Raw genomic sequence first — 27,212 nt, 5'->3', positions numbered from 1 at the left:
TCATAGGTTTTGTGCATTAATTAGCCAGGATACGATAATGGAAAATGAAGGTGAAGGAGAGAAGGATCTGCAGCTAATGAAGCTGATGTATATTACACTGATACCGTTGCCCTCCTGCCTCTTCAAGTCTGTGTCAGCATTTCCATTACTAACTCCCTTTTCAGAGGATTTATAGAATGAGTGTTTAAAAATTGCTTGGGATGAAACTTGGCTTGACAGCTTAGTCCGTGGCCCAGAGCTCAGTAGGGAGGGGAAAGAATGTGCGTCGATATATACGTGGCCATGCACACTTTCAAAACTTGTTGCAGAAGTGTTAATTGGGGAATTTTGATGCAAGGAGGCAGAGGCTGTCGTGTAAAAGCGAGATGAAATCTCTTCTGCCATCTGTGGAACAGCCAGCTTGCACTTGGAAAATGAGATTTTTTGGCAAGTGTTCCTATAGATGTCTTTTGTGTACTTTTAACTCTTGGATGCCCGGTAGCTTTGAGTCAGGCTGAACAAATGCAGGAGTTGTGTATGTGTGAGTGGTTGGAGTGGGTTAGCAGCTGGTTTGAATAACTGCCTGTCTTCAGCAGCTCCTCCTCCTGCCCTTCAGTGCTTCTTGTGTATTAATGCAAAGCATTTGTTCAGAACTGGTTTCCAGTCCACTCATGACTTGCGTGTCCTCATCCAGAGGACCTGCAGCATTTGGAGATGCTTTAGCAAAGGCTCATGTTGTGGTAGCTCCACATGCAGGGCTCTCACAACTTGCTGGCTCTGGAGCAAGCTGGGCATGCCAGAGCTTGAGGGAACCAGGTCACCCTGATCAGATCCAGCTTCCAAAGCTTCGAGTCTGATCATCACTGTGAATAACATTGCATTGTATTTTTCTTCTTTTAATGGAGTGGTGATTTCTCTGCTGTATGAAAGCCTAATGCTTGTTTGGCTCAAAGTGATACAGCCAGTTTGCTGGCCTCTGATTTAGTGTGGTGTCCAAAAGGGTAGTGTGTGGAAATACACTGGCTAAGGTGAACAGACATGCCTGTTTCCTGGATACTGACTGTATCACTCATGAAACTGGTAGAAGCCAAAATGCTCATCTGCCCCATTTTAAAACAACCGTTATGACTGAAGGGGGAAAAATGTCTTAACTTCTTAAACTGTTTCTGGGCTGCTGGACAAGCATCCTCCTTTCCAAGCCTGAGGGCTCCTCACTGTCAATAGTGGGTATTACTGTTGTCAGAACAGGGCTGGTTATTGTGGCAACTTGTATTCATACCCATGATGTCCCTGTCTTGGATAATGACTTATGGAGCCAAGGGAATTGGGCTGTTAAATAATGCAAGAAGTGTCTGAATTCCAAATTACAGTGCTTTTGTGTTTTCTTTTAATGTGGCTTCTCTGCCTTGCATAGTTCACATCATATTGTATTGAGCCACATGGTATGTGGAGATATAAATGGAGAGTGTCAAGGTTTGAGTTTAGTGGATCCAGAAATGTGACTCTTCTAAGAAAGCATCCTTCAACTTGGATTACAGTTCTTAAGATCATATTCTGTTTCTTAGCAGCCAGATTTTTTTAATGACCATGTAAACAAGGAAGGAAATGTCAAGTCCTGAAATCGATGCTGTGATCTTGCCTATATATGTACATTTATATATATGTGTGTGTGTGTGTGTATATGTATAAAATGAAGATATAGATACATTTAAAAAACCCCAAACAAACATAAGTCACAGATTGGTGATGGAGAGAGCATTGTTTGCTTGGATGCTTGTCTAAACTATTCCGCCAGGGAAATCATGTTTAAGTTGTTCCAAGAATAGGAGTCCAAACACACTCTTTCTCTATCCTAGGTTAGGGATACCACAGGAATGACTCTAATACTGTGACTTCTTGTCTCTTCAGCTATTGCTTAAGCTATGTAGGGCATGTAATGAAACTAGCAAAAGTTTCTCAAGTGCCAGCTTTCAAAACTCATGAGTTATTGTTTGAATTTGGGTATCTGTCTAGTGTAGGCAAGCAAGCCTAGAAAAGGTGGTTATAACTTCTAAGAAAATGGGGATATACTTTTCAAGAAAATAGACCATTGGACTGTGCACCCATGTAGTCATTCATCTGACTGTATGTTTATGTTGGCAAGTGTTGCGAAACTGTAGCTGTGATTGTATAAATTAAGCTCATTCTTCTCCTGATCCAGACAAAGGTAATGTAAGGTGTTACGTATTTCACCTGCAGCAGGAAGTTTCCTTAGTGAAAGGAAGGAACTATGGCTAGATAGCTTGTTAGATGCATGGCTGAGAAGTCCCATCAGATGGCACAGTATGTATTGGATGTGCTGCTAGACCAGTATCTGAAACTTCCTTGTGTGTAAACATGCATATAGCATATCATATGTCTGATTTGGGTTTTATAACTGTACTTTCAGGCAGTTGGATTTGAAAAGGCACAAATGACAGCTTGGTTTTAAAATCTTTTCTGAATAGGGTTGCTTGATAATGCCTAGGGACACTTAAAAAGTTCTTTTGCTCCTTGGAGTGGGGCAAACCTGGACTTGTTTCTGTTGCATGGCTTTGTAGGGAAAGAAACACCTTCCCCTTACTCATCAGATGGACCTATGCTTTTCACATGGGAAGCTCTAAACTAGTTTCAGAACAATGATGCCTGTTTCATGTCCTGCTGGATGTTTTCTTCTGAACAATTCCTGGGCCTGAGCTAGATTTACCATCTCCTCTGATGGTTGCCTCCAAGTTGTGTGCCCCCCTGAAAGGAAGTAAGCTCTGCTTTCAAAGCCAGTGTATAGGGCAGGGGGAGGGAATTTGGTGTGTGATTTATTGAAGTCTTACTTGGCTATCTTCAAGCTATGTTAAGTTTGTTGCATTTACTGTATAGTATTATTCAGTTACTTTTCCTATATGAGGTGGTATTTAAGATGTCTTGTAGGCAGACATGTGCAAGTCCACTTGGTGGGGCTTTGTCTTATACTTAGTTTTCTTTAACTAGAAGAGTTGGGTAACATCTTCATTATTGTGCCAATAAAATTAACGACTTGGATATCATTTGAAGCTGAAATTTCTGCTCAGTTTTATGACTTAAAAGCAAGGTCATTGTAGCATGTGTGGTGCATAATTTCTGAAAACCTTCATCTCTTATGAAAGCCATGGGTCACTGTAACCTGGCTTGCTGCACATGCCGGGAAGCAAACATTGCTGGACTGAAAGAAATCTGTAGGATTTCTGTACTAAAGAACAAATTATTTAGTAATGTATTAGTTCTCAGACTTTGGTACTTGGGTTTTGCAGTGAATGCCTATCTTGGCTCAACAAAAATTGTCCTTCAGACCTTAATTCTGGTTCCATGAGCAGAGGACCCACAGTGTGTCTGCTGTATCTGATGGATATTTCTCTCCTCTGTAGCTGATGAGGAAAATCTGCATGTAGCAATGGTCACAAATACATCAGGAGAAAAGCAGAGGTTTACATTCTCTACAGGTGGTATTTGGGAACAGGTTGCAGTTACAGAGCTTGTTTTCCTTGCTAGAAGTGACTGTGATTTGTTTCAAGGCACTGTGTAACCAACCTGCACTGTCCAACACTACCTAAGCATTTCTGAGCTGTTTCAGAATAACAGCATGAGTATCTGACATTGGTTTGGACAAGTTTAGTTGACAAATCTTGTCTGTCAAGTACACAAGCTTCTTTTAAACCTTAACAAAAAATCAAAAATAAAGCCTTGTGGAATGACTTAAAAATGTATTTCTGCTGCAGAAAAGAAATGTTGAGTCTTTAAAGCAGGAATCTGACAGAGATTTCTTTAAGGTAGAAGGGGGAGGGATTGGGCCAGAGCAGCTCCCTCTCTCTGCCAAGTTTTGTGTGGATGTGGCTGGAACTGGTCAAGCTATAAACTGTGGCGGCAGTGTTTGCAATGGAAAACCTGACAGATGGTGAAGTATAAGCATAGTCCCAAGCACCTCTGCCTCCGCTGCTGCTCTGCTCACAGGCAGGATGGGTGCTGTTCTCCTGCAGCCCCTGAGAGCCATGTCTGTGGTGGAAATACTGTGGGGACGGTGTTTTCAACCGGGCTGAGCAGGACCATAGCCATTTCCTTTGCAGTTACATAACTGCAGACCAATTTCCAATATTATATTACATGGAATACGTAAAACAAAGCTATTATGGCTAGTGCAACTTTATCGGGATCTAAAGGGATCTCTGGCAAGGGAGGCTGCTCTCTGCTCCTTAGCGGGGATGCGGGACATGGTACTGAAATATTGTGGGAGCTCTTTGCTCATCAGGGTGTCCTGGCTTAGGGGCCTTGGGACTTGCTGGCTGTCCAAGCAGTGTCAGGAGACTAGCATGTCCCTGGAGGTATGCTGTGCTACACCATTTGGTTTTATTTGTGCTGTTCCCTGGCTGCATTCATGATCTAGGAGAGGGACATAAACAAGCCACAACTTTCTTAAAACTTTGAGTCCTGGGGATGCACTGGCTTCCCTACAGCAAACTCCCTCTTCTTAGATTGAGGGCTTTCTGTGTTAGGCTTCTGCCTCTTCATGGGGAACACAGAATCCTTATTTGAAGGTGTTGCTTTCCTGGGTTGAGTGAGTGGTTTTACTTTACTTACCTTTGTGGTTAACTGGTGCATCTTGGCTGAAGATACACCCTTAAAGTGTTTCAGGTAGAAATAGAGACACATGGATTTGTTTGCAAATCATGGATCAGTCTTTCATGCCTATAGCCCCCCTGCCACACTTGTTTTGACAAGCAGAATTGAAGGTTGGTCTCTTGTTTAGTGTTGTTGGGGGTTTTGTTTTTAAATTGTGTAAAGAACACTGTTCCTGTCTTACATCTGCTTTCTGCTACTGTACTCCTTTCTCTAGGATGAGTCTTTGCGGTCCCCCCTTTGTACATGGGGGAGCATGGCATTACATGCAATGCTAGCAAATGCCTCTGAGCATTAGTATTGTCTCCGTTTAGGTTGAAGAAGACCTTTAAGATCATCAGGTCCAACCATAAACCTTGCACTGCCACTCGCTTCCCCCACTAAACCACATCCCTAAAATACTCATTAAGTATTCCATTCCTGTCCTCAAAAGAAATCTCAGTTAAAATAATCAAGATTGCTAAATGACACTGTGAGCAAGCGTCTCTCTTCTGCACACAACTTTTGTGTGGGTCCCTCTAAGTTACAGTAGGCACTATGGTCTAGCACAGGCTTGGTTCTGTTCTACTGAAATACTAGTTAAGTTAAAGTAACAGTAAAGTCTTGCAAATGTTGGCCAAAACCCAGTACACTTCTGTTTATTCTAACAGATAAGTGACACACTAGCAGTTTCCTAGGCTTCAAATGTGGATGTTGCTCTACACCAAATTGCAAATGCAGTTACCATGTTTGCTTATGAGCTGTCAATAACTTTGCATCCACTGATTAGATCTGTTGGCAGACACAGTACACCTAATTACAAACATCATGCCTTATTTCAAGTGCAATTGTGCATGCTGGCTTTCCTTGGAAAGCTTTTTTCCAAAGCATTGGAAGAGAATGTGGTCCATCACATGTGATGCAGGACTTGATTTCTGTTTGTACATCCAGCCCTGCCCTGCTGTTTGCTCTTCAAAGGCTACTTCAGTTCTCTGCATTTTCATTCCTTTCCAGCATGGCCATGTATGTGAGTTTTAAACTTCAGGAGACCATGGGTGTGATATTAAAAGTAAATATCAGTAGCCCCTTCTCTTCATCAGTCCTTGATCTGTGCCTGGAATTTGAGGACAAAAACCAAACACAAAGGTTGAATACCTTTTTTCTAGCACTGGTGGTTTCATCCCAGTGGACAGGTTTACGTGAGTGGTCATCACTAAATAAGTGGGGTAGCTCGTGCAGCTACTCATATATGCACTACTGTTCATAAGTCTCTAACAAGCAGAGCTGAGTTCAAGGGAAGACCACCCCAAACCCCTACTTCAAAATCAGAGGTATGAAGTGTCCTGAATGCAGTGCTGCCTTGACATGTGTCCTTCCTTTCTGGGCCTGTCACAGCCCTGTAGCAGAGGATACTTATCAAGTATCATCACTTGTGATTCAGTTCCTGTCCTGCCAGTTTTCTGCCCAGTGTACATACTAAGGCAGGCAAACATAGGCCATCTGAGGAAGCAGGGTGGGTGATCAGGAATTTTTGGCTAGGAGTTATTGGAAAGTTTTTAATGTCCTAAGAAACAGAGTTTGTAAAGTTTCCCTCCAAACAGGGACAATGCTGGCAAAGCAGAGATGCTTTTCTGCTTCAAATGCCTAAAGCTCGGGCTGGAGAGGTGCTTCTCTGTGCAGACAGAGTTTGAGACATCTGTGTTGAGGGTAAGGATGTTCAGTGGCTCTCGCTTGTCTCACTGTAGCAGTGTCTTCAAGCTATTTGGAGACTGTGATATGCAGCAGTATAAGCAAAGCATCCTGTTGGTGTGTTTGGTTGTAAAGGTGTGGGGTTTTTTATTTTGAACTTTAGCTGTCTGGAAGATGGCATCTGTGAAGAGAACCTACATACCTTGTTTTAAACTAGCCAGTGATAGGATGGACAGGAGCATTTAGACTAATCCAAGTTCTGTACTGGACCTCAAGTTTAGAGCAGAGAGGTAAAACTGGATGTGATGACTTGCTCTAGCCAAGTTCTCACAGGAGATCAGCTCCTTTCTGGGAATATAGCGCTGACCAACCCTGCGAACCGGCACTCCCTCTTCCAAGTGGTTTGTTTGCAAATGTTGAATGGATGGAGAGAATTTACACTCACCAGAAACAGTTTGGTCAGCAGGAGATGAGGAGGAGCCCTCCTTCCTCTGCTCTTGCCCCTGGGAGCCCGGGGGTGGGGTGACACTGTCTAATGACTTTAGCAGCTGTACTAAGCGGGAAGCAGCCCTTGACAGCCTACCCTGACCTCTCTGGTGATTCTGTTCTGTAAACTATTTTCTGACCCCTTTTTTTTTTCCCTAATCTGGTTGCATTTTTGCATGTGTGCCTGTGGAAGGGTAAGGAGGTGCTGGCTGCGTTCTTTTTCTGGCTGTTCAACTTCCAGCATTCAAAGGGTTTTGGTGTGGCTGAAGCCCTCGTTTGAGTTTCAAGGCTTTAACTTGCATTTACTGTGCCCAGAAAGGAAGTATGCCACAACATTTCTGAAGCAGTTGTCTCTGAGCTGCAGTTCAAGGCTGCCTTGTACATAGGCTTAAACAATGAGCTATTTGGGACTGATGTTTCTAGACCTGCATATTGCTTGAGCATCACCACACCAACAGCTGAGGTTGGGAGGTTGCTGTATAAAACAAAATGCTTGAATTAATTAATGTGTTGTAACACTCATGCTGCTGTCTTGTGATATCTAAATGGCTTTCCTCTCCCTGCTTAGTAACTTACATGGCAAGTGATGTTTGTTTCTGTGTTTAAGAGCTTGGAAGGCAATTCTTTATGCTGGAACCAAAGCACGGTTGTTAATATCCAAGTGCTTGTGGTTATCCTCTGTCACTGGAGAAAATAAGGTTATTCTCCTTTGCCACCTCTGATATACCTACGATTTTGTGATTGTGCAAAAGGATTGAGGTGTGCTCCTGCTTTTCAGCTGGGAATACTCATTCTAGCTCTGTGACAGAAAAGATCGTGTTGTGACATTTCCATCACTTCTGCATTTCGTGGACATCCTTGCTTGGTTTTTCTTTGCCCAGATTTGGATTGCAGTGTGCACTTGCCCTGACTTATTAGTGACAAGCTCATTCTGAACACTTGAAATATGGCTGTCTGGTAACACTACTTTGCAATGGCTAATTCTGCTGAAGCTTTCCTGGGACACCTCCGGGGTGCACTGAAGCTGTGCTAGTAGGGATATTTTGCTTGTTGGGATGGAGTTGATTGGTGGTCTGTAATATCTGAGTTGGGAGCAGCTGGATGTCAAACTCAAGTGACCTTCAGTGCATTCATAAAGCCTTGCTAAAGTTAGCTAGTAATAATGTTGCCTTTGGTTCATCATGGAAGTTTTCGGTGCAGTAAGAAATCAGTTACTATTTTCCAAGCAATGCTGCCTCATTTCATTCTCCTATAGAGGGAAAAGAATCATTAATAAGTGATAGGGACTCAAGAGATGTCATAGAGTCATATTCCTTTTAAGAATTCTCCTCTTTAATAATACCTATCAGATTGCTTCTGTGTAGTGCTTGCTTTTAAGCTGTTTTAAAGGAACATCTCTCCAGATAGACATAATAAAACTGAACTTCCAATTTGAAATCATCCCTCTGGAGCATATTTTCTCACGTGCTTTGGACTGTATAGTTTGTGGTTTGTATTATTCTATTATATATATATATTTTTAGTCCCATTCGCATTGTTTGTCTTAATCTTAGTCAATTGATATTCCAACAGAGCTAGCTCACGTATGTGGGCTGGGTTTTTTCCTTTTTGTGGAGACATCTGAAGTCCGACCACTTTGACTTTTGCATTTATTTGCCTTTTCTTTAGGTGATGTCATGTCTCTGTAGAACAACTCTTCCCCACCCCTAAATGTCTACACTAGGGGGAAGGGTTATTGCTCTGAGTGTATCTCCAGGGCTGAGTTTTTCCCATCTGCTTCTTTTAAGCATCCTACTGAAGTAAACAGTTTCCCTTTTAAACTTCCCTCCACCTGGCTTGATGTGGAACAAAATGTTACCCTTTTAGTTCTACAGCTCTCTAATCTCTCAAGAAATGGAAATGGAAACCCACAGAGAGGAATGCCCGTGCCCTTGCAAGCCCACTTGCCAGGGCAAAGCCTTCACACAAGCAGGGTTGAAAGAGGTCCCACATGGCTGCCAGGTCAGCATGTATGAAGACTTTTCTTGTCTCCAAACCACAAGAAGTGTAGTTCAAACAAGAAAAAATCTGTGTCAGCCCTTGCAAAAGTTGTTTATCTGCAGCTGTTTTGACTTCCCATATCCAAAGGACTGAACTTGAAGACCACCTTAGAGAGAGAGAGAGAGCAAGCCTGTCTGGACTTCGTGTTTGGATGCTGTGGGCATGAAATCTGTTCCAGGACTTCTGAGACTGCCCTGTTAGTCTGGCTGCTGGAGAGAGGGTGGGATGTGACCACTGAAACCATGGACTTGAAGACTTAGTTGTCTATAAAAGCAATTTAGCCTCAGAGGAACAGGGCACATCAGTAATGTGGAGAAACCAAGACACAAGCAAGGCTACCTTCAGGTTTGGTGTACAACACAGGCAGGTACTCTTGAACAGTAAAATTTACCATGCCTCTGAAAACTTCAATTCTGAAATTACAGCTGCCTGCAAGCAGTCCCCTCCTCTTACATTTCTCATCTAATCCTGCTGTGCTGAGACTCTGTACTCGGGCAGACAGTTAAATTCTCTGTTTCCACTGCATACCCTGTTTGGAGCCCAGGATGGCAAGCTGAAAAGGAAAAAATTTACACAGAATCCCTGGTTGGAGCCTTTACTCATTACCTCCCCTGTTTAGGCAGTCACTGCCAGGTTTGGGACCCTGAAACCCGCCCCAAGAAAATGTTTCCAAGGAAAATCTGCTTTTCGTATTAGAATACATAAACTTTCTAGTGATCGGGTTTCCTATATCAGCCGAATAGGTCACCAGCTCAGCACTGCTGCAAGAAACTACCTGGAGCCAAGAAGATACAAGGATATTACTGGGGCCTTCCAGTGAGTCCTGTAGTTACCTTGTGGGCTACATTCCTTGGGATACGACTGCTTTAAGAAAAAGGGAAGGGGGGGGCAATTATTCCATAGGTTTTTATTATTTCAAAGTTCATTTTAAGCAAGTCACTTAAGTGGCTTTAAATAAGCTCCAAAAATACTAAGCTTAATGCACAGTGACTGACGTTTGCTGCCCTTTGTTCTAGTTAATCAAGAAACCAATTATACACAAAGGCTTTGGCTCTTGTGGTGACTTTCGGGCCTATTTTTCAAAGTAAGCAAAAGACTGATGGTGCATTTTTGTTGTGTCAGATGAGGACAAGATTAATAAAGGATGGAAGAGAGAATTATTTTTTCCCCCAAGCTGCACGGCAAATAAGCAGTTCCAATAATACTTTGGCATAAAATAGAAGCTGTAATCATTAGCAGACGTGTTTCAGTTATGACCAGCAACATAACTCCTTATTCTTGGGTTTTGTGTTAAAAACCCAAGTTTCCCCACAAATCAATTTCTTGTCATCTTCAGATTAAGCAAAACCTATAGAAGTAATTGCCTTGCTTGAGAGTTTCATAATACAATCAGATTTAGGGGGTGGTTTGACAGAGGGGTGTATGTAGGCTCTTCCCATCCATCCCTTAGGCTGGGACATCAGAGTCTCCAACATTCTTGACAAAGACTTTAATTATTTTTGTGGTAAAAAGATGTTGGCTCATGGCTGGATTAACTGAAGCAGTTCTGGAAGATGCAGGGGATGAGATGAACTCTCTTGGAGCTCTGTTTTACTGGCTAGCTTCTCTTTACTGTTTTCATTGGCTAGTTCATCTCTTTGTATCTTGATACGGCATGACTTCATCTGGAAGTTTCACATGCAATGGGACATCACTATTTCAAATGAAGCTAAACTGCAGTTATATTGGCAATGTAGTCAAATTTCAACTTGGTGATAATGTCAAGTATTTCCCAGACCTTGCTTGAGTCCATATCTCCTCTTCCTCCCTGCAAGGCAGACACGTGCTGGAAAGCCTTAGCCTGTTGCTTTGAAAGTTGTTTTAGTTCTGTTCACAGAACTGCCTCCTGCTGATCTTTTCCTCTCTCCCATTGTGTGCACACACTCGTTCTGGTAAGCATGCTGGTGGATGGGCTTTTAATGCAAGAATATCTCCTGGTGGCTGGAGGGTAAGGGTAATGCTGAGTGCACTCATGCTGCAGACCTAGCTTCACTTTGCTCCTATATTAATACAGCTGCCACATGTTTGTTTAAGAATCCAAGACTGGTTTTATACTTGGATAAAAGAGAAGATAAATTGTTCTTTCATGATTTAGCAGCTGGTAACACTGGCAGGCACATGTCTTGCGCTGCCTGACAAGTGTGAGATAAGACCTTCATGATTTGATGTCCAGGTCTTGAGGCACTTGAGGCACTCTACTGACTTCCAACAGTGACCGTATGTGCAGGTGAAACGTGTCCTTAAAGGAAAATAGCTCTCAAGGATTCTTGGTGACTGCATACAGAACCTGGCAATTGGAATAACAGCCCTGAACAAACAGTCCTCAAACATGAAGGGGATATAGGGTAAATCTCCATGCAGTGATAAACATAAGATTGGAAGAATATTCCAGTATTCCACCTGAATCATTGACTTGAATATTGGTAGGATCATAAATGCACCTTAATCTTTCACATGGGCTTTTGTAGTATTTGGATGTCATTGGAGGCCTGTCTGCATGAGGGAAACCTGACCTGCTTGGGGAGACTTGACCTGTTAATCTTAACTGAGATTCAGCTGGAGATTCAGGATGAGTAATGTAAACTTGAGAAGATCTATCACTCAAGGCCAGTTTGTTCAGTGCCCTGGAAACCACTGTGAAGTATCTGCATCTCTGGGTGTGGGCAGGGGGAAGACTCCACACACTGACTCATGGGACACCAGGTGAAGCTTGCTTTTTTGCCTGGAAACAGGATCAGGAATCTGAGACAGTTTCTTTGAGGTTTTGTTCTTAATCCTACTAAAATTCCTTATTGTTACCAAGAAGGAAACTCTCTGCAGAGTATGAAGAACCAAAATCATGGGACAGCTGTATGCTCAGGGTGAGCTTGCAAGTTATTCCCTTACTTCAAGTAGACCTTGACCAGAAATGGGATGCTATTTCCATCACCAAGCAGATGGGATAACAGCGCTATAGGAAAATGCCTTTTTCTGCTCCTGAGCACAGCAAGCAGAACTGGTTCCTGTACCAGCTACAAGTTAAATTACATACTTGGCCATTCCAGACATCTTTAGTGTATTTTTGGAGCTGACTATACACTTCCTGGGCTGTTAGCCTGTTGGTTTTAAAATAAGAAGTGAGCCTCTGAGACTTGGCGTGTGAACCCTTCCACTCAACTGAGAAGTATCTCTTTCACAGAAGTATCCAGGTTTGAGAGCCAGCCACATGAAAGGGTGTTGCTTTCCCCAAACCACCCCAGAGTCTCCCTTGCAAACAATCCAAAACAGAAACCAATATCCCTCAGTGAGGATGCTATTCACAGAATGCACACATGGGAACTCGGGGATTGAATGGTTCTGAAAGAAGCTTACTGACCCTGGTTTAAATTTGGCTCAGGCTACCAGGAATTGTTGTGTAGTGGCATTTGAGGGAAAATGCTGCTGGTTTCGGGGAAACTCCATTACAGATGAGAAGTACCCACCCTTTGCAATGCTGTGACAGATGCTGGTGTCGAGACCTCCTTGCATGGTGTCCTGGGGTTGCACACGGGCATTTTTTCCCCCAGTTATGTGGAGACATGGCAGAGGCTGAATGCCTGTGCATGCACTTACCCTTGGCAAGTATGTCGTGAGGGCAGTGCAGTGACAGCAATATAAATAGTGACAGGGCCAAACTCATCTGCACCTTGGCAAAGGCTGCAAGCTGCTGGGTGAGCTACCCTGGCTTCTGTAAAATAACAGTGCCAGGTCCTTGGTACATCAGGAGCACCATCGGCTTTAGGTGAAAGTTGCCTAAAATAGTAATTCTTCTCCATATCCCCAGATTGTATAATCTTTCCTCTATTTCTTCTTTGTCTTGTTTAAGCAGACTCCTGGGTGGACTATCTGACTGGCCTCCGGTACATTTGGTAGAAACTTGAATGTGTGCAGGAGGGGAGACCTGAAAGGAGGATAACTGAGAGCAGGTGGAGATTGGTGACTGACTTCCTGGGTATCATTTATTCTGCTGGTTTTTGCTCCTTTCCACTGATCTCCTGTACCTTCTGTGGAGGTTCCCATGCAATTAATACTTTTTGACCTTTTGTGATAGCTAAATCCTCTGCTAACTTTACCTGTCAGGAGCAAATTCTGATCTAACACAGCATGTTCCTCAGTTTAAGGGAACCAGAACCCTGTGTTTCTGAAATTTAGCCTTAACCTCGACAATGTGAAGCTGAGGCACTTTTCTGTAGCTGTCTCAGAGCTGTGCCTTCAGCAGGTCTTGGTGGATGGACTAGAATTGCACTTATAAGGTAGAGCTCTGGAGTCAGACCGTCCATTGGTACTTAGTGTTTTTCTTGTAAGTTGGCAGGAAAGAGCCTTGTTTGCTGTAGTTGAGTCTGACCTAGATTGGTAAAAGCAACCATCATGTAAGAAAGCAAATTTCACAACTGCAATCACCCCTGTTCAACTGGAGCTATGGCTGAGGTCAGAACTGCTTATCTTTGGCTTCTGAAGCTGAACAGTAACTCTTTCTGGGGAACAGTGGACTTGTAAAGGCTGCTTTGTGGAGGTAACTAAGTTCTACTAAATGCCTTCCTGTGGCCAGCTCACACTCCACAGAGACCACTTCCATCAGTAAAGTAACAACCATAGAAAGAATGGCAGATAGCAGAACAGTTAATGATGTAAAGTAGCTTGGGTGCTTTTATTTCAGTGGTACATACTCCTCCAGAATATATCTTGTTACAAGTCCTGTGTGTGTTTTTGGAGGGTAGGGAGAAAAAATCTGTTATGAGCCATTGTTTTCTTCCTTCTGAGATTTTAATGTGGGCTATAAAAAGAAAGATATAGGAGTGATTCATCCCACAGGCTGCAATGTTAATCTCATGAAGTTTATGTGAGCATTATGTGGCCAGCATCCTTGAAAACGCTCCATGTGTATTAGTTATGGGAGATGCCTTGTGGCCTGAAAGGCAAAGGAATGCTAAAATTGGTTTCTTTCTTGACATCTGCTACTTGAATATAATCCTCTGTGATGCATCCTTTTCTCTGTTACTTTATTTTTGCTTCCTGTGCTCAATGGTGTCTCTGCTAACTTCTGGTATGGAGGAGGAAAATGCGTTGACTGTGTGATCATGTTTTCTGTCCATCTTTCTCTGCTCTTTTGCTGCCTTACATTCCAGGATGCCAACACTGCAGCAGTGATTGACTGGACTTGTACAGTTTTGTCAGTGAATGGGCAGCTTTGCTCAAGTTATAAAATAGTTCCTGGTTATCCTAGTTCCTATAACTGGGTTTGATATTTGTGTGCACCTTTCCATCTTTCAATATGGGCTGTATCAGCTTTTTGTCTTGCTGGATGTGTACAGCTTCATAACTTCCCTGAAATAATAGAGCATGTGCCTCCTGTCACATGCTCATGACAGGCTATTGCGTTGGCATGGCATGTGGTGTCCCAAGCCATACAGTTTAATATTGGTGGGCACATAGTTGGACCTAGCTCTGTTTGACAGTTCATGAAATGCATAACACAGCAGTAGCCGGGAAGCTCCTTGGTGCGTAGGAGGCTGACCGCTGTTATGCAGCTATCCTGTTTTGTTTCTACACTATCCGGGATGGAAAACTTGGAAGTGGATGCTGGCAGAAGCAAAACCTTCTCACAAGACTCTGCTTGGAGAACTGAAGTCACGTTGTGGTGTCTAAATCCATAGTGGAATTTGATGATGTTGATTTAAGGGGTCCAAGAACCGTGGTAGAAGTACATTTTTATTGTAAAAATGTAAAGTGTTGACTAGTTGAGAACTGTTGAGACACTGGTGGAGTCTGTGGAGCAAGTGCTTTCCATTTGTATTTGCATGTTTGTCTGTCATCTCTTTCAAAGCCAGTAGTATCTTGCAGGTGGAATTTTGCCCATATGTGCTCAGAAAATACTGTTTGAAGGCTGGTAGAAGGGAATTGAGAGGCAAAGGACTTTACGTGTGACCAAGTAGGGGCTGAAGAACTGGCAGCAGAGCAAACTTGCCATCTCTGCTCAAGTCTGATTTCTGAATAGGTGGCAGAGACTCTGGAAAAGTAGTTTCTCATTGAAATGAGGAGCAGGCTTGGGTTGAAGCTGGAGCTGAGTGCTCAGCCTCCCTTCATAAAACTGGAGTTTTCAAGCTCTCAATTTGTCACCAAAATGCTTTTTCCCAGCATCATGTCTCTTCTGTGGAGCACAATGTCCTTGGTGGGCAGCAGTGTTATGAATGCGATCACTGGTTGCTCCAGTTTACTCTGCATTGCATTTTGTAGTCCATTTTCATGATGGTTCTCACTCTTTTATTAGTTTTCTTTAAAATTCACAGGAATGAGCTGTAAATGTCAAATGGCTCCTGAACTACACTTAAACAATTACACATGGGTTCAAGATGAGAAATCAGGTTTCCAATCCAGACTTTCCCAAAATAGGAGGAATGTGGGTTGTGTTCTGTCTAGCACTTTTGTTTTGGATAGGAGGCTTTTGGTCAATGTCAGCCTTGGAGGGGAGGAAAGCTGTCAGATGCCACAGATCCCAAATGCTCTTTGTACAGTGGCTACAGCCAGACACTGGAGTGTTGGGTTTCAGCTGAATTCATGAGCAAATTCTTAATCATGTGATGGCAGCTTCAGGGTTTCCTGCCAAAAAAAAAATGGAGAGTAAGCATAAGCTAGCATGTCCTAATAGGAACGTGCAGAAACAAATAATGTTCCCTAAGGTGCATACAGGTATCAAAAAGTTAACTTGTAGTCCTATCTTCCAGCCTCCAAATCCCTACTGAAAACCTGACTTTCCCTTGCAGTTCTAGGGATGCAACCACCTTTTTCCCATCAACTCATTCATTCTTCTGCCTTTGAAGGGTTTCTACTACTTTAGCCCATAGTAATCCACTTTGAACATCATCATGGATTTGATGTTTTCCTGTGGAACACAGCAACAGACTTGCTTCTGTCCTTAATGCCCCAAGTTGACTGAACAGCCTGATGACTGTTTGGGCAGGAGCAGTTCACATATCGATCATGTCTCCATGTAGCAAAGGCAAGTAATCCCATCTCCCTGAAGCCGAGTGATCTGAAGTGTATCCACATGGACAGGACCTTACTATGAAGTGGTATCTTTTACTGTGGCATGTATCCAAGCCATCGTGGAAAATCCAGGCATTTCTACTGCTGCCTTTGGCATGCCAAGAGTGAAATTCTTGGAGCTCAATATCTTCCATCTTCTCTTCAAAGCCTGTAAAACTGAAAAACTGTGAGTGGGATAGGTATTACTACTGGCTTCTTTCCTGTAACTAGGACATAAAGTATTCTGAAAACAAAATAGAGCCTTTTTCCCCCACCCATCCCATATACCTCTCTACCCTTCAAAATCTAAATGTTTGACATAATGGCTTATGGATGAAGTTTCCTTTGTAAGACAAGCTGGGCTCAAGCTGTTCTTCCATGACGCCCTTTTCGAAGCTGCCCGGAAAAGGGTGAGTAGCTGTGTGCTGGCAGGCCTCCTCCCAGCAGCATCTCTGAACCCAGGGAGAGAATGGGCTGTACCTCAGCTGGATGGTCTGCTTGCAGCAAGTATTACTGGAGCAGCAACCTCCCTTTTCCAGCCTTGCAGGGACCGTGATTATGCTGCTGGACTACACAGCCAGAGAAAAAGCAAGATCCTAATGGAAAACTTCTTGGAAGACTGAAACTACTCCTGCACATCTGTCCTCCTTTGGAAAAGGTATTACGTGCTGAAGTTATGAAATATTGTCGGAGGGGAAAGTGCTCTCTGCTCTCCAACGATCCAAGAGCATCTAAGTGAACGTACACAGGTCAGCAGCAAATCTCAGGGTGTGAAGAGCCAAATACCATATTCTCCAACTGTGCAGAGAACACGAGCACAACGTTGCCAAAGACAGTAAGTTGATACCTACTGGCCAGGAGCTGATATCTCTGCCCAGCCTCATCTAATGTCATATTAATGTGAAAAGCAAAGATTTGCTCAGACTCAGCAGGACTGGCCTCACAGAATGAAGTGGCACATGAAGATGTTTAATACAGTGTATGTCTTTCTGTAGTCCAAGTTTCTGCGCACTTCCAATTAATTTATTATTGTAGATGTTATGTACCCATTTGGAATCCCCCTCTGTTCATATTTAAAATTTGATTGTATTGTTAAAGCACTGAGAAGAACATCAGGGGTTTTGGGGAGGGGTTTTGTACTGACTACCCTAGCTTTGATGTACTTGCCAAACATCTGTGTGCTTTCTATATATTTTCCCCTTGCCTTCAGAAAAAGGATGGTTGTGTTTATTTGTGGATGAAATACTTTGCTAGGAATGGCTGTAAATCTGAAGAGCTGAAAATTGTCAAGTGAACTTATAGGCAGTAGTAATGGAGAGTAAGGAATTAAGCCTGGTATGCAGTCTGGAAAAATTAAAACTCTTTAGGAATCTTTTTTTCTGGCATGGAGATATCTAGAGGTTAGAAATCCAGGAAACCTGATTTGGAAACTTGAAACTATTGCAAAGGGTGACCATTATGGTGAGACTAGCACAAGGTGCTGGAGCTCTTATTGGCCCAGGCTGTACTGCATGGGCAAGAGCTTGTTCTCTTCCTAAATCTTCTGGTGGCCCATCAAATAGCATCTGATTTAGATGAGCAGTGATGGTAGTACTCACTGATGTTAAAGTGGACATACTTGTTATGCAGACTGAAGATTTACTGCTAAACCCATGAAAAAGCCATGGCATGTAAACCTGAAAGAAAGCTTGGTAAATGTGGTTTGGTTTTTGCTCTTAAAATCTGATTCAGTGTAAATTTTTGTACTTTCTTGATGGGCCACATATCAAGTGGCTAAAAGGGTGCTGATATTTGATGAAATAGGGAAGGGAAATCCATATTGTATTTTTTATTATCTCATTAGATGATATCATCATTGTAATGGTGGCTTTTAATATTTTTTTCTTTCCTTTTAAAACACTTTCAAAAGAAATTTAAAACCAGAAAAGGAAACCTTGAGAAATGGGGCTATTTGCAGCCCTGTGCCTCTGGAGGATACGGACTCTCTGGAGAGGTATTGTAGAGTGGCAACAGCTTGGTTCCAGATGCATATCATGATTGGAGTATTGGACTTTGAGACAGGGCTCGACTTGGACACACTGTACCTGTAGGTCTGTGTAGATTCCTCAAAGCACTTGTGACACTGATGGCCAAGGGCTGCCTTTGCTTGCAGTTGGTGCTCTGTAAATCCAGCCTCTGACTGAGCATTTCATTGTGATTCAGAGTAAGGATGCTTTTGGCATATTTTCTGTGCTGGGATTTAGATAATCTGAATGAGAATATTAGCCCTTCAGGAATGTTTCACAAGTCTGATTCCCAGGGATCTCCATCTGCCAGCTTGAGGTACTGCTGGAAGTGCTGTATCAGTGCTCTAGGGATGAATGTCACTGGTGCCTGCAGTGCGATGCTCAACAAGCATTGGTTCAGCCAAGGAATGTGCCCTTAATATAGCCAGGGTGCCCCAGATGTACTTCATGTATCGGTACAAAGAAGAGCTGTCTAATCTGCTGTGAGTCTTTCCAGCCATGCATGTGTTTGGCTTGGACGCTGCTGTCCCTGCTCTCAGAGCTGGAGTGTGTGTTGGCAGCAGGGAATCGTTGTCGCAGAGTAATTCTGAGCGCAGAGAGTCAAACCCAAGTTCATCTTGTTCTTTTCCTTCAAACTTACAGCTTGCTTGAGCGGGCAGGGGGTGCGTAAGCTGCTTTTCTTTTTGGTGTTTTTAATCAATACCTCATCTCTGTTGTAAGAAGTCTTTTGCTAGATCTGAATGAGACGTCATGCTCCTGAGACTTCTGGCTCTGGTTAAAGACAGTGATCTTGCTTGCAAAGTAGGACTTTATGGATCTTGTTTTAAATGGGATAGCTACAGGCACAGGAACAATGATCTGGAGTCACATTTCACTCACTTTTCTGCATTTTTATTTTGATTTAATAAGTAAATAAATAAAAAACACTGAAGCAGTCTACCCTAGCAGTGTTTCTCAGAATCTAAAGACCCAAAATAAGTCTTAAGACCCAGTGCAGCACTTAACTGTGCAGCTGTGAGACATATATACCCTGAGGTATGCTAGCAGTGCTTGAAGGCAGGGCTGTTGGTATCCTTTATTCTCGACTTCTGTTACTGCTTGCTAACTTTGTAGCTGGATAGGATTACCAGCATTTTACCAAAGGAATGGTGGGTTTCCTCAGATGAGAAATCCCTTTAACTCCAACCTGAAAACACACCCTGACCTTACCCCAGTGCTTGGAGTAGGTAGGCAGACTATATTTTGTATTTTCTTGTATGCTTGGGCTGGAAGTGGGTTCTGTAACTTTTCCCCCCACTTGCAAAGACTTCATCTCACTTTTTTCTTACTTGTCATGCAATACCTCTGCCCCTTACACACCCTCATTTAGTTTGTAGAAGAAGCAAATGCAATGTTCTTACTTCACTCTATTAAACCTTTGCAGCTAATTTCTAGAACCTCATCTGGAGAAGCTGCTCTGCTTCACTGTCATGGGCTCAGGATCTGAAAACTGAGCTGTGAATAAATAAGTGTAGGCTCATCCAAGGGCCTGAGACATAGTTGGAAGGAAAAAGCAAGTGAGGCTGGAAGTGACAGCACAAAGCTGTGATGAGTTAAAGGCCTAATAGCTCTGTGGTACAGGCATCGACCGAGTGAAGGTACAAGTGGCTCCTAGCAGATGGGTCTCTTAAAGATGTTGCTCACTCCTTGGCTGTGATCCTCAGCAGAGCAAAGTGCTTAAGCCTACACTTGACTAGAACATGCTGTTTTGGGGATTTCACTCTTTTCCTGCAAAATACCTTTAGTGAATAGGAGACCACGGCCCACTCAGATAACCCAGATCAAAAAGAAAGTTTCCTATTTTTATAAGTAAGAAAACTACAGTGTGAACCTTTTCACAGTTGTAAAAATAGAGATGGAAATGGCCTGAAAGATGAGTAACTTCATTCCTTTGTGGTGGTGGTAGAGGAGTGCTGACAAGCACCAGAGCTGCCTCTGGACAGAAGACAGGCCAGAAATTAAGGGACAGTCTCTGCTTGAAGACAGATTCTGCTTCTTCTGACACCCATGTTGTAGGGGGTTGCCGGGCTGTTGGACAAGCAAACGTGGTAAGAAAGCTAAGTCAACTGATTAATGGTTTTCCTTATTCTATTTTCTCCAGAAAAGAGATACCAGGAAGGATATTTCTTTTACCATAGAAAGGGGTGTGGGTGTGAGATTTCTGCATATCCTGGCAAAAGGAGCAGGGGTAGATATCTCCCAGAAGCCAGTCTTAGCCGTGCTGTGAGTCACATCAGCAAATGTGTCAAATGTGATATTGAGCTCTAAGGTTACATTAAGGAGTATTACCTTCTCATCAGAGATCAGGACTTAAAAGAAATGAACATGAGCGAAAATGACTAATTGCTACTTGCAGTGGGAGGGTGCTCTTGAGATCCCCTCCCGCTGTCACACCTTATTCATTGCATCCAAATAGAAGATCACATCCTGTCATAGGGTTAGATATTCTCAGGCTGCAAAAGAATAGGAAAGTATGAATTTGTGTTTTATTCAAGCTAGAAAACCAGTCAGGAAGTCAAACCATACTTTTGAAACTTCAGTGGTTGTGATGCTCAAAGCTTTGGCTTGGTCACTCTGACCTTACTGGCTGATGCAATAGGCTGACAGAAATATCTGAGATTTTGTCTGGATCATCCTGCTGAAATGGCAGGGAAGAACTGGGAAAACAAAATCAAAATCTAACTAGTCAAATGTTGCAAATGTTTCCACCTTCCTGTCACCTGAATCTTCCACAACTATCTTAGGAAAGCAGGTTAGGTGTCTGTATGATAATTCCTCAGACATTGGTGGCCAGTGACCGTGTTTCTGGAACAGCCTCCATACTATAGTTTCATCTATGGAAAAAGCCATGTTCCTGAAAATGAGTACTCTTGTAAAGGTTATTAGGCACAACATTGGTGAGCCAGGTGATGTAGCATTAATGGCCTTTGAGAAGGTAGATCAGATTTTGAATCTCCCTTTGAATTTTCATCTTCCTTCAGTTTCAAGTGTGGACTAACAAGTAGGGACATAGCTTAGCGTTGAGATAATACATGCTGGCAGATGACCAATGAATCTAACATTTGTAGGACAGAAGTTTAAGCCCTTAATTTTAGCACCATGTAAAGCTGGCTTCCAAATCTGATTAAACAAATTCCTATTATTGTTTGGCATATGGATGAATTTGTTCATTAGCAGGGCAGATTGGGAAGACTTTTTGTAAGACTTAAAATTAATAAGCTAACACTGTGCAATTAATACTAAGAATTATCATGAACTGCTGCAAGTGTAATGTGTGGCCATTGCTAAAATAAAAACATCAAAAAGATTGTTTTGTGGTCCCAGCCCATACTATGAGTTTGGTACCAGGCAGTCCCATTCACCAGCTTGCATCAGCAACTGGTGACAAATAGGTCAGTCAAAGAAAGCATGATCTCCATGAAAAAGGCTTGTAAGCACAGAAGAGCTGTGCTATATCTGATGGGATTGAGGAACATCAGGAGGCAGTTTTGAGCCTTCAGGAGGTATCAGTTACTAGCCAAGGTTGACCAAGAAGTTCATCAAGGGACTGGTTTGCCTGGAAGGTGGTTCCCTCATGCCTGGTTTTGAGGGTCTCTGCATGAGTTAAAGGGTATTTGGAAGTGATGTTTGTCCTTCCTCAAAACGTGAAGTCTTGGTTGCCTCCTGCAGACTGTATTGCCTGATGTTTCGTTGAGTTGGAATCTTGGAATGTGGTGTGTGTGTTGAAGAGCCTATGCAAACAAGGAAGATTGGGGTTAGACCTCTCTGAAATGTAATGGGAAATCCCCTTCCTCAGTAGGGATTTAGCAGCCACAGGAGTGTGTATTTTCTACTCAGGTTGAGTTTTTTCCACTCTGTAATCCTTGCCCGCAGCCCTTGAGAGGGAAGCATGCCAAGGAAACTTCAATTCATTAGTCATCCTAAAACGTGCTAGCAGTCCAGTTGGTCTTGCTGGAGGTGCAGTGTTGCATATACTTCACGTTAGTATTGCAGTGAACTCCAACTTACCCTTCCAAATGTGCACACATTAGTCACTAAATTGGATGTTTAAATACATTTTCAGGCCTTACAAGCTTTTGTTAAATTCTAGCATTCCAACATTGTAATTAGCATGTCAGTTAACAGACCTATGCAAAGGCTTATTTACTATCCAGGCTCTTTTACATCATAAGAACCATGCTTTTGTGATCTGTTTGTTTTTTATGGCAGTGCCTAAGGCCCAGCTGAGATCAGGGTCCTGTTTTGCTAGACATTTAGGCTTTGTCTCCAGAGAATGGAAGTCTACATAAGGACAGACAAAGGAAACACTGTCTGAATTTTGGGTGGTGGGGGAGAGGAAGGGGAATAAATAAGACTTGGAAACTGGGGAGGGAAAAATTTCTCCCATGAAAAGAAATGGAGTTCTCTCTTGTGGAGAACTCCCCAAAGCTAGGCCAGCTCCCCAGCAGCAGGACCATCCTCTTTCTCAGCTTGCAGTGAATGTGCAGCCTCTGTGCTTCATCAGTGATACTTCCCAAAATAAGGAGAATCCAATGCCTTTTGGGGCAAGAGAGGCTATCAATTTGCCTAGAGTGAGATCCTGAAAAGTACAAGGATACAAAATGCCTGAACTCAAGGTTTTCTATGATGTTAGCATCAGAGTAATAGTGGAATAGCAGTTACCCATGCAAAGAAAGGAGATGTATGGAAAATGCAGCACTTGCAGCAGAGTATGGCCATAGGTTGTTACAGGCAGTCCTATATGTCCTCTTTTGGTAGCCCTGTACTGTGGAGAGGGAAGAGTTTAATCTTGCATGCACACATAGGGTAAGCTTAAGTGACTCCCTGTTGAAAAGATAAACACTGTGCCTCTGTATCATCTGTCTAATGGGTTTAGGTAATCCCTTACTGTGCTGCTTATTTCTTTTAAATGGTGTTGTATTGTATAATGCATGTGTGTTTGTAATGGAGGGTCTGCAAATCTCAGCTTTTTGCCCAAGGACAGCATTACTCTTGCTCTTGTTTCATGGTCGGTTTATTCCTAATGGAAAGGAATAAGTCTAACGATGATAAATTTCTCTTGTGAAGTGTGTGGAGATTGGCAGTTCTTTTGCATATTGCATCATTAATTTGCCTTGCTAGCCTTTACTTAACATCAGAAGATCAGCCTCACTGGTTATTGCCAGCAGATCTGTGCTTGGTGCCTGCTCTGGCTTTGATTAAGCTTGAAGAGACAGAAAGAAGAGTCAGAGAGTGAAAATGTTTAAATATTGGGACTTCGACTTATTGCACACTTAATGGTGCCTTCCTGGAAGCTGACTGGCAACAGAGGTTGCCAGCGACACAGCCCTTCTCTGTGATGAATATATTAATAGGGGTGTTGCTGTTGATGATCCCATAGTGCAAGAGTTACTCACTGAGGTGCTTTTAGTCTTTCAAGGCAGAGCAGTTCTCTGCTGAGTCTAGGCTGCCTTTCCAGTCTGTAAGGAACACCAAAGGCCAAATATCAGTCTTCAAAGTCAATGTCCCAGGTGAGATAGATAACCAAGCAAGCTGAAGGGAAATCACATGCTTACTACCATATAGCAAAAACCCTGCAAAGACACTTGAGCAAAGTGTGTAGCCCTCTTATCCAGAGACTAAGCCAGAATAAGTTGGAAAAAATGCTTAGTTGCCTGACTATGTGAAGAGTATTTTCTGTAATGTAAGAGAAGTGCATTTTTGCTGAGGCATCTTACCAGAGGTTTTTGCCTCAATAGCTATCCTGTATTCACCTTCTCTTCTAATTCTGCTGATGCACCTTTTTGTTAGAGCAGATGGAATCAGATACCCCAGTAATTCCTGCCGGCTTTTTTGAGGTCTATGTGGATGAGCTCAGTTATCACCTTCCTAAAGGTGAATGTCCCCTTCTGTTTCCAACTGCACAGTCTGGGTCTTCTCACTGTCTGGGTCTCTATGACAAATAAAAATAAAAGGCAAATCTTTTTGCCCTCTTTCCCCCCTTCTTTCAGTTTTCCATAATTCACTCAAAATGGGGCCAGTTTAGCTTCCTGAATAATAAAAAAAATACAATAACAAGTCTAAGCTTCTAGATTTTAGAGAAACCTGGAAAAACCCTTCAAAAAATACTGAATTGGGTTTGTAATCTTCTGGGGAGTGTCAGTGATACTACTTGCCCATGTATGTCCTTGTTCAATACAATGTAGTTCATTAACTGGCAGCCCGTTAATGCACTGGCTGCTCTTGTAGCCTGCTATTCATCACTCTGGTACTCATTTCCGAAGCTGTCATTTCCTGCAGCCTTGTGCAGGCAGCTCTTTGAGGCTCAGCTCCCGGGGTCACTGCAGAAACACAGCTTGAATGGAGCTTAGGAGAAAAGCAGTGAAGGGTGTCGGAGGGAGAGCAGAGCGTTCGGTTTGGCTTACATCTGTATTTGTGATAACATACCGTCTGGGCTACGATCTTGCCAGATCTAGCTAATAAATAGAGCTGGACAGGAGTTGTATTTGGACAGCAGAGCTTCAAGGAACAGCCGGGATATAGAAATGGCAACTGTGAGACAGTTATCTGAGTGCTGCAGAGAGATGTTGCTTTGCACACTGCTGGACACTGTCAAACTGAGGTGTCTCCATTCCTTTAGCAGGAGTATTGTGGTTCAGAAGGATCCCATAAAGGCTGTTTGTAAAAGGCAGTGTTTTTTATCTGGTGACTCAGCTATGCTTCAGACTTGAAATATATCACTGTTTGGTTGCTTTGTCCTCTGATGGGTGCTGGATATAGTATAGTCTTTGTTCCTTGTTTCAGGCTCTTGTCCAGTGTTGCTTTGTTCTGCCCTGAGATAACTGAAGTCTGCTTTGGAGGTGGAAGATGTATTTTTCCTTGAAATACAGAATTCATGTATGATTCGACTCTAGCACCTGGAATGTTATTTGGTACTCTGCTAGGGTTGTTCCTAGTCCACAGAGTCTCTTTTTCCTGACTGTATGTGCGTTTCCCAGTAAGCCACATAGCATTTCCCAGTAAGCCACATAGCATTTCCCAGTAAGCAACCGGCGCTGTTCTCTACAGACTTCAGAATAAGAAATTAAAACAAAAGCAACTTTTGTCAATCTGTGCAGGAAGTAAATATTGGCTATTCTCTGCTGCCTGTGAAAGCCGTTTCCTATCAGCTGGGGCTGGGGGTCTGTACCTCTTTTAAACCACTAGGAAGTAATTTGTAATCTTTGGACAAGATTACTATGAGGCCCATTTGAAAGCTTATTCATGTTTTCCTAAAGAAAGCTTGGACACAGAATGTGTTTGCTTTAAGATTAAGTCCTGTGAATGTAAAGGAAATTACTTGTGAGCTTGACTGTTGCACCCTGTTGGCTGACCACAGAAAACACAACCCCACAACTGGTAATGACTAATAGAGTCTCCGTTGGCTCCTAGGGCTGAGGTCCCTATGCCCTGTGGGTGGAAAACCATCTGTTTGCATGCCTCTACTGTAATCAGTTGTTCATGGCTCTGGAAAATCTTGCTTCTGCAAGAAAAGCCTTACTGAAGGCAATGGGTTTGCCCACCTCTGTCTATTCTGTGCTGTGTGCTAGAGTCCTCCTTTGTCCATGCCCCAGCCAAACCCACTTGTGGTTTGGAGCTCTTGTAATTTACTGATTTATGTAAACATGGTGCCTATAGTATCACTTTGGCAGGTTCATTAAAACCTCGGACCTATAGGTTTCAGCTTTTAAACAATGGGCTGCTGGGAAGGAGGTGGGCTTTAAGGATGATAGAGGATGGATTTATTGCTTAACTTTCCTACTTGAGCTACATCTTCCTAACAATAGAAACACAGGAGAGAGGGAGAACAGAAGTCCCTTTGGAAGTTAGGAGATTAAAGACTCCGGGCTATGCCATATGAACTTACATGAGCACTGAGACTCTACTGAGTCATTAGTAGCAGTCAGTATCTTCACTGCTCAGCTTTTGGGTCCTACTGGAGTAAAGAAAACTTTAGGATAAAGGAAGGAAGAAAGGAAGATACTATCCAGTACCATGTTTTGCCCATGGAGATTTAGTGTACTTTTATATAGGTGGTTAACTGTGTGTGCCCTCTAGCAATCTTACATTGCCTTGTGGTTACTAAAATCACAAAGACTTCATCCTTGAAGGATGCATGTGAATCTATGGCTTTCCGAGAGAAACAAAATTGCAAGAGAAGGTGGAAATTCATACATAGTTCTGTGACCAAAACTTGAGGTTGCACAGGAAATCCTGTTTCCAAGCAGATCTGATGAAAAAAAAAGGAAAATCCGCATCAGTAAACAGGTATTTTCTGAGTAATAACTGAGTTGGTACTGTGGGTTGGATGGCAGGACCATGTTGGCAAGTCAGTAACCTCTTGAAAGCCGTTGGGTTATGGGTGGATCTAGTTTTACTCCAATTACTGTACAGTACTCAGCATTTGGAGGCTAGCAGCTGCATCCAGGCTGCTTGCACAATATAGTATGCCCACCTAAAGATAGCTTTGTTCCTTGTCGTGATTGATGAGATATTTCCTCTGAGTAAAGCTCTCCTTCTCTTAGTTTCTTTTGTTCTGGCTGTAAGCCACAAACATGTTGGGCTATGTGGAATGCAAGCTTGCATTGCACAGACAATTTCAGCATTAGGTGTTCTTGAAATCAAGTAAAGCAGGAAGGGAAAGATTATTTTAAATTTATTTTTAGAAGACATTAGAATGTTTGAGACTTGGCAGATGTTGGTTGTTGGGTTTTTTTGCATCTTTTTGGGTGCTGACTGGCCTGTAATACCGGCAGACTTCATTGGTTTGTAAATCCCCTAATTTCAGTGGTATGGGGATGCTGGCCAACACCTTGTGCATGTCAGCTGAGTGTATTTTAGACTTAGCCATGGGCAGGCTTAGCAAGTGATGCTTTCCTCTGCTTCTGTCTTGGGGACCCCAGGATTCCAGACAATTTAGAGGAAGCTGATGCCCTGGAGTTTGATGGGACTCAATCTGGGATTTACAGGCAATGTCCAAGACTTTTCCATAACTGATAATGTAATAAGTAGTGCATTTACTCCCTTCCTTTAAGGACATAACTTATGTAATTTGTACTGGATTCTATGATGGCTTTGTGGATGTATCTGCCAATTCTTGAAAACGTGCTTGGCAGATTCCTTCATTCCAGCTGTGTCAATACACAAATCTGTGGTCCTTATTTTTAAAGAGGGAGGGAAAACCCCTGGGTAACAACAATTGGGCCATAGCAAATAGCTTGCAGATACAGCACT

The 27,212-nt window shown here is 42.8% G+C and overlaps 1 protein-coding gene across 4 annotated transcripts in view; it reads left to right on the top strand.

Annotated features, from left to right (window-relative positions):
• SH3PXD2A (SH3 and PX domains 2A) overlaps positions 1-27,212 on the top strand; it is a 257,343-nt gene that overhangs the window by 189,837 nt on the left and 40,294 nt on the right. The window lies entirely within an intron of this gene.

Source organism: Neopsephotus bourkii, unplaced genomic scaffold, assembly GCF_033783945.1.
Source record: "Neopsephotus bourkii isolate Nb327-2 ecotype Australia unplaced genomic scaffold, CSIRO-AGI_Nbou_v1 NB_1615, whole genome shotgun sequence".
Taxonomy (NCBI): domain Eukaryota; kingdom Metazoa; phylum Chordata; class Aves; order Psittaciformes; family Psittacidae; genus Neopsephotus; species Neopsephotus bourkii.
This window is presented reverse-complemented; position numbering and strand designations above follow the sequence as displayed.